Source organism: Lampetra planeri, chromosome 28 (assembly GCF_965212315.1).
Source record: "Lampetra planeri chromosome 28, kcLamPlan1.2.h2, whole genome shotgun sequence".
Classification (NCBI taxonomy): Eukaryota; Metazoa; Chordata; class Hyperoartia; order Petromyzontiformes; family Petromyzontidae; genus Lampetra; species Lampetra planeri.
In genome coordinates this window covers 943,714-955,775 of record NC_136134.1, presented here as the reverse complement: position 1 = coordinate 955,775, position 12,062 = coordinate 943,714, and the positions used below count along the sequence as shown (strand labels likewise).

Genomic DNA, 12,062 nt, shown 5'->3' with positions numbered 1-12,062 from the left:
GAGATCCACCCTCAAGAGACTCACGGAGATCCACCCTCAAGAGACCCACAGAGATCCACCCTCAAGAGACCCACAGAGATCCACCCTCAAGAGACCCACAGAGATCAACCCTCAAGAGACCCACAGAGATCCACCCCCAAGAGACCCACAGAGATCCACCCTGAAGAGACTCACAGAGATCCACCCTCAAGAGACTCACAGAGATCCACCCTCAAGAGACCCACAGAGATCCACCCTCAAGAGACCCACAGAGATCCACCCTCAAGAGACCCACAGAGATCCACCCTCAAGAGACCCACAGAGATCCACCCTCAAGAGACCCACAGAGATCCACCCTGAAGAGACTCACAGAGATCCACCCTCAAGAGACTCACAGAGATCCACCCTCAAGAGACCCACAGAGATCCACCCTCAAGAGACCCACAGAGATCCACCCTCAAGAGACCCACAGAGATCCACCCTCAAGAGACCCACAGAGATCCACCCCCAAGAGACCCACAGAGATCCACCCTGAAGAGACCCACAGATATCCACCCTCAAGAGACTCACAGAGATCCACCCTGAAGAGACCCACAGAGATCCACCCTCAAGAGACCCACAGAGATCCACCCTCAAGAGACTCACAGAGATCCACCCTGAAGAGACCCACATAGATCCACCCTCAAGAGACTCACAGAGATCCACCCTCAAGAGACTCACAGAGATCCACCCTCAAGAGACCCACAGAGATCCACCCTCAAGAGATCCACAGAGATCTACCCGCAAGAGACCCACAGAGATCCAACCTCAAGAGACTCGCAGAGATCCACCTTCAAGAGACCCACAGATATCCACCCTGAAGAGACCCACAGAGATCCACCCTCAAGAGACCCACAGAGATCCACCCTCAAGAGACCCACAGAGATCCACCCTCAAGAGACCCACAGAGATCCACCCTGAAGAGACCCACAGAGATCCACCCTCAAGAGACCCACAGAGATCCACCCTCAAAAGATCCACAGAGATCCACCCTCAAGAGACCCACAGAGATCCACCCTCAAGAGACCCACAGAGATGCACCCTCAAGAGACCCACAGAGATCCACCCTCAAGAGATCCACAGATATCCACCCTGAAGAGACCCACAGAGATCCACCCTCAAGAGACCCACAGAGATCCACCCTCAAGAGACTCACGGAGATCCACCCTCAAGAGACCCACAGAGATCCACCCTGAAGAGACTCACAGAGATCCACCCTCAAGAGACTCACAGAGATCCACCCTCAAGAGACCCACAGAGATCCACCCTCAAGAGACCCACAGAGATCCACCCTCAAGAGACCCACAGAGATCCACCCTCAAGAGACCCACAGAGATCCACCCCCAAGAGACCCACAGAGATCCACCCTGAAGAGACCCACAGATATCCACCCTCGAGAGACCCACAGAGATCCACCCTGAAGAGACTCACAGAGATCCACCCTCAAGAGACTCGCAGAGATCCACCTTCAAGAGACGCACAGATATCCACCCTGAAGAGACCCACAGAGATCCACCCTCAAGAGACCCACAGAGATCCACCCTCAAGAGACCCACAGAGATCCACCCTGAAGAGACCCACAGAGATCCACCCTCAAGTGATCCACAGAGATCTACCCTCAAGAGACCCACAGAGATCCACCCTCAAGAGACTCGCAGAGATCCACCTTCAAGAGACGCACAGATATCCACCCTGAAGAGACCCACAGAGATCCACCCTCAAGAGACCCACAGAGATCCACCCTCAAGAGACCCACAGAGATCCACCCTCAAGAGACCCACAGAGATCCACCCTCAAGAGACCCACAGAGATCCACCCTCAAGAGACCCACAGAGATCCACCCTCAAGAGACTCACAGAGATCCACCCTGAAGAGATCCACATAGATCCACCCTCAAGAGACTCACAGAGATCCACCCTCAAGAGACTCACAGAGATCCACCCTCAAGAGACCCACAGAGATCCACCCTCAAGAGACCCACAGAGATCCACCCTCAAGAGACTCACAGAGATCCACCTTCAAGAGACCCACAGATATCAACCCTGAAGAGACCCACAGAGATCCACCCTCAAGAGACCCACAGAGATCCACCCTCAAGAGATCCACAGAGATCCACCCTCAAGAGACCCACAGAGATCCACCCTCAAGAGACCCAGAGATCCACCCTGAAGAGACTCACAGAGATCCACCCTCAAGAGACTCACAGAGATCCACCCTCAAGAGACCCACAGAGATCCACCCTCAAGAGACCCACAGAGATCCACCCTCAAGAGACCCACAGAGATCCACCCTCAAGAGACCCACAGAGATCCACCCCCAAGAGACCCACAGAGATCCACCCTGAAGAGACCCACAGATATCCACCCTCAAGAGACTCACAGAGATCCACCCTCAAGAGACCCACAGAGATCCACCCTCAAGAGACCCACAGAGATCCACCCTCAAGAGACTCACAGAGATCCACCCTGAAGAGACCCACATAGATCCACCCTCAAGAGATCCACAGAGATCTACCCTCAAGAGACCCACAGAGATCCACCCTCAAGAGACTCGCAGAGATCCACCTTCAAGAGACCCACAGATATCCACCCTGAAGAGACCCACAGAGATCCACCCTCAAGAGACCCACAGAGATCCACCCTCAAGAGACCCACAGAGATCCACCCTCAAAAGACCCACATAGATCCACCCTCAAGAGACCCACAGAGATCCACCCTCAAGAGACCCACAGAGATCCACCCTGAAGAGACCCACAGAGATCCACCCTGAAGAGACCTACAGAGATCCACCCTGAAGAGACCCACAGAGATCCACCCTCAAGAGACCCACAGAGATCCACCCTCAAGAGATCCACAGAGATCTACCCTCAAGAGACCCACAGAGATCCACCCTCAAGAGACTCGCAGAGATCCACCTTCAAGAGACCCACAGATATCCACCCTGAAGAGACCCACAGAGATCCACCCTGAAGAGACCCACAGAGATCCACCCTCAAGAGATCCACAGAGATCCACCCTCAAGAGACCCACAGATATCCACCCTCAAGAGACTCACAGAGATCCACCCTCAAGAGACCCACAGAGATCCACCCTCAAGAGACCCACAGAGATCCATCCTCAAAAGACCCACAGAGATCCACCCTCAAGAGACTCACAGAGATCCACACTCAAGAGACTCACAGAGATCCACCCTCAAGAGACCCACAGAGATCCACCCTCAAAAGACCCACATAGATCCACCCTCAAGAGACCCACAGAGATCCACCCTCAAGAGACTCACAGAGATCCACCCTGAAGAGACCCACAGAGATCCACCCTGAAGAGACCTACAGAGATCCACCCTGAAGAGACCCACAGAGATCCACCCTCAAGAGACCCACAGAGATCCACCCTGAAGAGACCTACAGAGATCCACCCTGAAGAGACCCACAGAGATCCACCCTCAAGAGACCCACAGAGATCCACCCTCAAGAGATCCACAGAGATCTACCCTCAAGAGACCCACAGAGATCCACCCTCAAGAGACTCGCAGAGATCCACCTTCAAGAGACCCACAGATATCCACCCTGAAGAGACCCACAGAGATCCACCCTCAAGAGACCCACAGAGATCCACCCTCAAGAGATCCACAGAGATCCACCCTCAAGAGACCCACAGATATCCACCCTCAAGAGACTCACAGAGATCCACCCTCAAGAGACCCACAGAGATCCACCCTCAAGAGACCCACAGAGATCCATCCTCAAAAGACCCACAGAGATCCACCCTCAAGAGACTCACAGAGATCCACCCTCAAGAGACTCACAGAGATCCACCCTCAAGAGACCCACAGAGATCCACCCTCAAAAGACCCACATAGATCCACCCTCAAGAGACCCACAGAGATCCACCCTCAAGAGACTCACAGAGATCCACCCTGAAGAGACCCACAGAGATCCACCCTGAAGAGACCTACAGAGATCCACCCTGAAGAGACCCACAGAGATCCACCCTCAAGAGACCCACAGAGATCCACCCTCAAGAGACCCACAGAGATCCACCCTCAAGAGACCCACAGAGATCCACCCTCAAGAGACCCACAGAGATCCACCCTGAAGAGACTCACAGAGATCCACCCTCAAGAGACCCACAGAGATCCACCCTCAAGAGACTCACAGATCCACCCTCAAGAGACCCACAGAGATCCACCCTCAAGAGATCCACAGAGATCCACCCTCAAGAGACCCACAGAGATCCACCCTCAAGAGACTCGCAGAGATCCACCTTCAAGAGACCCACAGATATCCACCCTGAAGAGACCCACAGAGATCCACCCTCAAGAGACCCACAGAGATCCACCCTCAAGAGATCCACAGAGATCCACCCTCAAGAGACCCACAGATATCCACCCAGAAGAGACTCACAGAAATCCACCCTCAAGAGACCCACAGAGATCCACCCTCAAGAGACCCACAGAGATCCACCCTCAAGAGACTCGCAGAGATCCACCTTCAAGAGACCCACAGATATCCACCCTGAAGAGACCCACAGAGATCCACCCTCAAGAGACCCACAGAGATCCACCCTCAAGAGATCCACAGAGATCCACCCTCAAGAGACCCACAGATATCCACCCAGAAGAGACTCACAGAAATCCACCCTCAAGAGACCCACAGAGATCCACCCTCAAAAGACCCACAGAGATCCACCCTCAAGAGACTCACAGAGATCCAACCTCAAGAGATCCACAGAGATCTACCCTGAAGAGACCCACAGAGATCCACCCTCAAGAGACCCACAGAGATCCACCCTCAAGAGATCCACAGAGATCTACCCTCAAGAGACCCACAGAGATCCACCCTCAAGAGACTCGCAGAGATCCACCTTCAAGAGACCCACAGATATCCACCCTGAAGAGACCCACAGAGATCCACCCTCAAGAGACCCACAGAGATCCACCCTCAAGAGATCCACAGAGATCCACCCTCAAGAGACCCACAGATATCCACCCTCAAGAGACTCACAGAGATCCACCCTCAAGAGACCCACAGAGATCCACCCTCAAGAGACCCACAGAGATCCATCCTCAAAAGACCCACAGAGATCCACCCTCAAGAGACTCACAGAGATCCACCCTCAAGAGACTCACAGAGATCCACCCTCAAGAGACCCACAGAGATCCACCCTCAAAAGACCCACATAGATCCACCCTCAAGAGACCCACAGAGATCCACCCTCAAGAGACTCACAGAGATCCACCCTGAAGAGACCCACAGAGATGCACCCTGAAGAGACCTACAGAGATCCACCCTGAAGAGACCCACAGAGATCCACCCTCAAGAGACCCACAGAGATCCACCCTCAAGAGACCCACAGAGATCCACCCTCAAGAGACCCACAGAGATCCACCCTCAAGAGACCCACAGAGATCCACCCTGAAGAGACTCACAGAGATCCACCCTCAAGAGACCCACAGAGATCCACCCTCAAGAGACTCACAGATCCACCCTCAAGAGACCCACAGATATCCACCCTCAAGAGATCCACAGAGATCCACCCTCAAGAGACCCACAGAGATCCACCCTCAAGAGACTCGCAGAGATCCACCTTCAAGAGACCCACAGATATCCACCCTGAAGAGACCCACAGAGATCCACCCTCAAGAGACCCACAGAGATCCACCCTCAAGAGATCCACAGAGATCCACCCTCAAGAGACCCACAGATATCCACCCAGAAGAGACTCACAGAAATCCACCCTCAAGAGACCCACAGAGATCCACCCTCAAGAGACCCACAGAGATCCACCCTCAAAAGACCCACAGAGATCCACCCTCAAGAGACTCACAGAGATCCAACCTCAAGAGACTCATAGAGATCCACCCTGAAGAGACCCACAGAGATCCACCCTCAAGAGACCCACAGAGATCCACCCTCAAGAGATCCACAGAGATCTACCCTCAAGAGACCCACAGAGATCCACCCTCAAGAGACTCGCAGAGATCCACCTTCAAGAGACCCACAGATATCCACCCTGAAGAGACCCACAGAGATCCACCCTCAAGAGACCCACAGAGATCCACCCTCAAGAGATCCACAGAGATCCACCCTCAAGAGACCCACAGATATCCACCCTCAAGAGACTCACAGAGATCCACCCTCAAGAGACCCACAGAGATCCACCCTCAAGAGACCCACAGAGATCCATCCTCAAAAGACCCACAGAGATCCACCCTCAAGAGACTCACAGAGATCCACCCTCAAGAGACTCACAGAGATCCACCCTCAAGAGACCCACAGAGATCCACCCTCAAAAGACCCACATAGATCCACCCTCAAGAGACCCACAGAGATCCACCCTCAAGAGACTCACAGAGATCCACCCTGAAGAGACCCACAGAGATGCACCCTGAAGAGACCTACAGAGATCCACCCTGAAGAGACCCACAGAGATCCACCCTCAAGAGACCCACAGAGATCCACCCTCAAGAGACCCACAGAGATCCACCCTCAAGAGACCCACAGAGATCCACCCTCAAGAGACCCACAGAGATCCACCCTGAAGAGACTCACAGAGATCCACCCTCAAGAGACCCACAGAGATCCACCCTCAAGAGACTCACAGATCCACCCTCAAGAGACCCACAGAGATCCACCCTCAAGAGATCCACAGAGATCCACCCTCAAGAGACCCACAGAGATCCACCCTCAAGAGACTCGCAGAGATCCACCTTCAAGAGACCCACATATATCCACCCTGAAGAGACCCACAGAGATCCACCCTCAAGAGACCCACAGAGATCCACCCTCAAGAGATCCACAGAGATCCACCCTCAAGAGACCCACAGATATCCACCCTCAAGAGACTCACAGAGATCCACCCTCAAGAGACCCACAGAGATCCACCCTCAAGAGACCCACAGAGATCCACCCTCAAAAGACCCACAGAGATCCACCCTCAAGAGACTCACAGAGATCCACCCTCAAGAGACTCATAGAGATCCACCCTGAAGAGACCCACAGAGATCCACCCTAAAGAGACCTACAGAGAATCACCCTGAAGAGACCCACAGAGATCCACCCTCAAGAGACCCACAGAGATCCACCCTCAAGAGACCCACAGAGATCCACCCTCAAGAGACCCACAGAGATCCACCCTCAAGAGACCCACAGAGATCCACCCTCAAGAGACTCACAGAGATCCACCCTGAAGAGACCCACATAGATCCACCCTCAAGAGACTCACAGAGATCCACCCTCAAGAGACTCACAGAGATCCACCCTCAAGAGACCCACAGAGATCCACCCTCAAGAGACCCACAGAGATCCACCCTCAAGAGACTCACAGAGATCCACCTTCAATAGACCCACAGATATCAACCCTGAAGAGACCCACAGAGATCCACCCTCAAGAGACCCACAGAGATCCACCCTCAAGAGATCCACAGAGATCCACCCTCAAGAGACCCACATAGATCCACCCTCAAGAGACCCACAGAGATCCACCCTCAAGAGACCCACAGAGATCCACCCTCAAGAGATCCACAGATATCCACCCTGAAGAGACCCACAGAGATCCACCCTCAAGAGACCCACAGAGATCCACCCTCAAGAGACTCACAGAGATCCACCCTCAAGAGACCCACAGATATCCACCCTGAAGAGACTCACAGAGATCCACCCTCAAGAGACTCACAGAGATCCACCCTCAAGAGACCCACAGAGATCCACCCTCAAGAGACCCACAGAGATCCACCCTCAAGAGACCCACAGAGATCCACCCCCAAGAGACCCACAGAGATCCACCCTGAAGAGACCCACAGATATCCACCCTCAAGAGACTCACAGAGATCCACCCTCAAGAGACCCACAGAGATCCACCCTCAAGAGACCCACAGAGATCCACCCTCAAGAGACTCACAGAGATCCACCCTGAAGAGACCCACATAGATCCACCCTCAAGAGACTCACAGAGATCCACCCTCAAGAGACTCACAGAGATCCACCCTCAAGAGACCCACAGAGATCCACCCTCAAGAGACTCACAGATCCACCCTCAAGAGACTCACAGAGATCCACCCTCAAGAGACTCACAGAGATCCACCCTCAAGAAACCCACAGATATCCACCCTCAAGAGACTCAAAGATCCACCCTCAAGAGACTCACAGAGATCCACCCTCAAGAGACCCACAGAGATCCACCCTCAAGAGACCCACAGAGATCCACCCTCAAGAGACTCACAGAGATCCACCCTCAAGAGACCCACAGAGATCCACCCTCAAGAGACCCACAGAGATCCACCCTCAAGAGACTCACAGAGATCCACCCTCAAGAGACTCACAGAGATCCACCCTCAAGAGACTCACAGAGATCCACCCTCAAGAGACCCACAGAGATCTACCCTCAAGAGACTCACAGAGATCCACCCTCAAGAGACTCACAAAGATCCACCCTCAAGAGACTCACAAAGATCCACCCTCAAGAGACTCACAGAGATCCACCCTCAAGAGACCCACAGAGATCCACCCTCAAGAGACCCACAGAGATCCACCCTCAAGAGACCCACAGAGATCCACCCTCAAGAGACTCACAGAGATCCACCCTGAAGAGACTCACAGAGATCCACCTTCAAGAGACCCACAGAGATCCACCCTCAAGAGACCCACAGAGATCCACCCTCAAGAGACTCACAGATCCACCCTCAAGAGACCCACAGCGATCCACCCTCAAGAGACCCACAGAGATCCACACTCAAGAGACCCACAGAGATCCACCCTCAAGAGATTCACAGAGATCCACCCTCAAGAGACCCACAGAGATCCACCATCAAGAGACCCACAGAGATCCACCCTCAAGAGACCCACAGAGATCCACCCTCAAGAGACCCACAGAGATCCACCCTCAAGAGACCCACAGAGATCCACCATCAAGAGACCCACAGAGATCCACCCTCAAGAGACCCACAGAGATCCACCCTCAAGAGACCCACAGAGATCCACCCTCAATAGACCCACAGAGATCCACCCTCAAGAGACTCACAGAGATCCACCCTGAAGAGACTCACAGAGATCCACCCTCAAGAGACCCACAGAGATCCACCCTCAAGAGACCCACAGAGATCCACCCTCAAGAGACCCACAGAGATCCACCCTCAAGAGACTCACAGAGATCCACCCTGAAGAGACTCACAGAGATCCACCCTCAAGAGACCCACAGAGATCCACCCTCAAGAGACCCACAGAGATCCACCCTCAAGAGACCCACAGAGATCCACCCTCAAGAGACTCACAGATCCACCCTCAAGAGACCCACAGAGATCCACCCTCAATAGACCCACAGAGATCCACCCTCAAGAGACTCACAGAGATCCACCCTGAAGAGACCCACAGAGATCCACCCTCAAGAGACCCACAGAGATCCACCCTCAAGAGACCCACAGAGATCCACCCTCAAGAGACCCACAGAGATCCACCCTCAATAGACCCACAGAGATCCACCCTCAAGAGACTCACAGAGATCCACCCTGAAGAGACTCACAGAGATCCACCCTCAAGAGACCCACAGAGATCCACCCTCAAGAGACCCACAGAGATCCACCCTCAAGAGACCCACAGAGATCCACCCTGAAGAGACTCACAGAGATCCACCCTGAAGAGACTCACAGAGATCCACCCTCAAGAGACCCACAGAGATCCACCCTCAAGAGACCCACAGAGATCCACCCTCAAGAGACCCACAGAGATCCACCCTCAAGAGACTCACAGATCCACCCTCAAGAGACCCACAGAGATCCACCCTCAAGAGACCCACAGAGATCCACCCTCAAGAGACCCACAGAGATCCACCCTCAAGAGACTCACAGAGATCTGCCCCTCAAGAGAACCGGGCAACTCCCACAAACACGGTGGCGGCGACGGCACACCTTCAAATTCAATGCCAGATTCCGTGACGTAAGCACACAGTTTACGTGACACACACAGATTACGTGACACACACACAGCCTACGTGACACACACACAGTGCACGTGACAACTCCTATCACACAGGTGGCCTGGCACACGGAGCGCGTGGCAGGGTCCCCGTCGTCCCTGTGCGCGCCCTTCCGACCCCGTCTCGCGTTTTTCATCCCCGTCACTCTTGGTGCCTCTGTGTCTCCCCGTGTCTCTGTGTCTCCCCGTGTCTCTGTGTCTCCCCGTGTCTCCCCGTGTCTCTGTCTCCCTGTGTCTCCCCGTGTCTCCCTGTCTCCCCGCGTCTCCCCGTGTCTCCCCGTGTCTCTGTGTATCCCCGTGTCCCCCCGTGTCTCCCCGCGTCTCCCCGTGTCTCCCCGCGTCTCCCCGTGTCTCTGTGTCTCCCCGTGTCTCTGTGTCTCCCCGTGTCTCTGTGTCTCTCCGTGTCTCTGTGTATCCCCGTGTCTCTGTGTCTCCCCGTGCCTCTGTGTCTCCTCGTGTCTCTGTGTCTCCCCGTGTCTCCCCGCGTCTCCCCGTGTCTCTGTGTTTCCCCGTGTCTCTGTGTCTCCCCGTGTCTCTGTGTCTCCCCGTGTCTCCCCGTGTCTCTCCGTGTCTCCCCATGTCTCTCCGTGTCTCCCCATGTCTCTGTGTCTCCCCGTGTCTCTGTGTCTACCCGTGTATCTGTGTCTCCGTGTCCGTGCTCACCTGGGCTGTGTTCGTGGTCTCCTCGCTTCCACGGAGCCGTCCGCTCTGTAACTCGAGGGACGGGATCCGCTCCCACACAGCAGCAGCTGCACTTGGGGGTACAGCAGGAAACGCCTCGCCCCAGCCCCTGCTCTCACAGCTGCTGCCCAAACCTCCCAGCTGCCTGCAGCTCCTACGGTCCTCCTACTGCTCTTCCTCTCAGCCTCCTACTCGATATCCCAATCTATTCCTCACTCTTAGCGCTCACGATCACTCTCGTCCTCGCTATCCGACTTCACCCCGAACTCTACCCACTGCACCTCTGTCGCCTACTCCACTCTGCTACGACTCGCCCCACTCTCCTCTCTCTCCGCACTGATTTATTGATGCCGTGTGCCGTCTGCTCTGGACTTGCCTCGGCTCACAAAGACGCCGCCTCTCCCCGCCACCCACACCACTCGCACAGGCAGCCACGTCCGGCCACTCCCCCATCCGCCAGAGAGCTCCCCTCGGGTCTCTCCCCATCCCCTCGCCCCCTCCCCTTGCCCCCCTCGCCCCCTCCCCTTGCCCCTTCCCCCCTCGCCCCCTCCCTCCCCTCGCTCTCTCTCCCCTCGCCCCCCTCGCCCCCCTCTCCCTCCCCTCGCCCCCCTCGCTCTCTCCCTCTCCTCGCTCTCTCTCCCCTCGCCCCCCTCGCCCCCCTCTCCCTCCCCTCGCCCCCCTCGCTCTCTCCCTCCCCTCGCTCGCGGTCTCCCTCCCAGCCGCGATGCACTGCCGTGACGCCGCCTCCGCCTTCACCACCACCACCACGGGGAGAAGTCTCCTGGGGCGCTCACACAGCGCAGTCAGCCAGATCACAACGGGATTCAGCGATACAGTAGACAATGTTTGGTTGTTGACCAGGTAAGGCCCACGGAGCTATATAGCTCTCTTTTTCAGAAGCGACCTGGCCACAGATTAACCAGATCACAGCGTGGTTTTGACTTATTTATTTAGATTTACTACGCAGGATGATCCATGTAGCCAGTTGCCCCGCTACTTTACACGGAATATCCGTGGTGCCGTGAGCACAGCTACAAAACGTCCATTGGAATATTGCACAAAATGGTAAGTCATACCACAATGTGGTTAGCCAGCTGACGAAATGGTTAGCCGGATCACAGCGTGGTTAGCCGGATCACAGCGTGGGTAGCCAGCTGACGAAATGGTTAGTCAACTCACAACGCGGCTAGCCAGATGACGAAGTGGTTCGCCAGATCACCGCGTGGTTGGTTACACAGATGAAGTGGTTAGTCAGATCGCAATGCGGTTGGATCACAGGGTGGTCAACCAAGACATTGCAGCACTGCTCCTCTGCCTGTTTACCCAGCTGCTCCCGTTGATATTCCAGCACGGCGCTGCCGAGATGTGATCTCGGGTTGCGCGCAGTGCGAGTGGC

General features: G+C 55.0%; 1 protein-coding gene across 1 annotated transcript in view; it reads right to left on the bottom strand.

Moving 5' to 3' along the window:
- TMEM51 (transmembrane protein 51) overlaps positions 1-11,101 on the bottom strand; it is a 47,649-nt gene extending 36,548 nt beyond the window's left edge. Inside the window, exon 1 of the mRNA XM_078607635.1 lies at positions 10,649-11,101. The gene's annotated coding sequence lies outside the window, so the exon portion shown is untranslated. The remainder of the gene's footprint in view (positions 1-10,648) is intronic.
- Positions 11,102-12,062: the final 961 nt, after the last annotated feature.